At 32.5% G+C, this 2105-nt stretch overlaps 1 long non-coding RNA gene across 1 annotated transcript; it reads right to left on the reverse strand.

Annotated features, from left to right (window-relative positions):
- LOC311284484 lies at positions 1 to 2105 on the reverse strand. Its single transcript, XR_014626227.1, has 2 exons — positions 1762 to 2105; positions 1 to 440 (listed from the first exon to the last, which is right to left on the reverse strand). It is a non-coding gene; the product is annotated as an uncharacterized lncRNA (long non-coding RNA).

Raw genomic sequence — 2105 nt, forward strand, 5'->3', positions numbered from 1 at the left:
TGCGCTTGCGTTCAGATGAAGCTTTATTGAATGAACAGCAATGGCAGCACATTGACAGACTGCTTCAGTATTGAGCTGTAAATCACGTGACGCTCAGATACGCTGGTCTTCACTGGAGAAACATCAGCACTCGGAGCTCTTGAGGAACGAGGCCTCGTGAGCAGCTCCGGCATGTGTTCCTCTGCAGACGAAGCGCTCTGCGGCTTCCCAGCGTGCTTTGCTGAGGCTCAGGACGCTGCTGCGACTGTAGAGACCGTCCCGCTCGCTCTCTGCGCTGGTCTGAACCCCCTCGGTGACCTCTGACCCGTCCAGCGTCCAGCTCACCGTCGCCCCCTGTGGAGAGTAAGAGCTGAGCAGGCAGAGCAGAGCGGGGGGGTCTCCAGAGATCAGCAGAGAAGAGGGAGACAGCAGAGACACGGAGGGAGACACGGAGGGACCCGCTGAACACACACACACACACACACACACACACACACACACACACACATTCATGAATGATCATTTGATTTTAAATATACAATATACAAATATTACATTTTAAATGATCCACAGAATGAGTTTGAAAAACATTGTCCAAGTAAATTGATGGTTATATTGTGATGTCGTTATAAGATCTAGAAAACTAATTTAAATGATCATTTCAATATTAATTGAATTTTGAAAATATTCTGCTATTCAGAAACTCACAATCATAAACATCAGTAAATTTTGATATTTGAAATAGTTTTAATGATTAATTTTCAAAATGCTCTTCAACTGAGTTTCTTTTTGTCTGATGACCTCAACAAAATTATATTCATATTGGCCCTATTATCAAATTGTGTGTCATGGATTTAAAAAAAAACCCTTAATTGTTAAATTTACCAATAATTAAAGACAAAATTATGTAGCCTATATATCAACAAGAAATTTAGTAGATTTGAAAGTAGGCTACAGTCAATACATAAAATGAATGAAATGTTAGCAATAATAAGGTTTTAAATATTCATGTAAAATTAAATATGACATTTAAAATATAAATTATAAAATGATAAAATTATTTAAAAAATAATAATAATAATAAATTAAATAAGCAAAAAAAAATTCATTTGATTTTTTTTCAGAAGTTACAGAACATTTTAATCTCAATCATTTAAAAAAAAATAAAACCGTAATTTTCAGCAAAGTTTGAACTATACCTTTTAATAATCCTCTGTTAAGACACAATCTTTTGATCACAATCAGCAAAATTAACCACATTTCTAACTACATTAACTACATTTCTCTTTGTCTGATGATGACGCTTACACAATTATATTTATTTTGCCTATATTTTTAAACTTTGGAGGCATTTAAAAACCCTTAATTGTTCAATTTACTATCAATTACAGACAGAATTATTTATATCAAGAAATAATTGAATATATTGTAAAATACTGCAATCCATAGGCTACATTAAAATACAATAAAATGTTACCAATAATAATTAAATTATTAATGTAAAATTAAAAATAACATTTAAAAACAATTTGAAATATAAAACTTAAGTTAATAATAATATAGTTCAATGATAAATTGTTTTTCAAAAACATATTTTTATAATAAATGAATTATCTTGTTGACAAATAAGATCATCTTTTAGATGTTTTTAAGGTTCATTCATGGCATTTTAAGATCATCACAAATAATTATCTTGCTGAAATAATCTGATAATAAAATAAAATGAATGAATTTAAATTTTCTTATTAGAGAACATTTTTATAGAGAATAGAAAAGACTTACTTCTAATCACCAGTTCAGTTCCTCCACCGAAAGTGTACCACAGTGTTTCATTCTAGTGAAAGAGTCGTACAAAAACCTCCGTCACACTCAAATGAACACACACTCCAGCAGAGAAAGAGACGAACAACACACACACACACACACACACACACACACACACACACACACACACACACACACACTGATATGAGACTCAACATCAGGATTATTGAACATCTCATCGTCTCTAAATGTCTCTTAATGCATGAAAACTATTAAATCTAAATAAATAATATAATCAGAAAGACTCTGTACTGGTCTTTACACATCTAAACTGGGAGTTTCTAAATGATCATGTGTTTCTC

Source organism: Rutilus rutilus (assembly GCF_951802725.1).
Source record: "Rutilus rutilus genome assembly, chromosome: 24".
In the NCBI taxonomy this organism is placed as follows: domain Eukaryota; kingdom Metazoa; phylum Chordata; class Actinopteri; order Cypriniformes; family Leuciscidae; genus Rutilus; species Rutilus rutilus.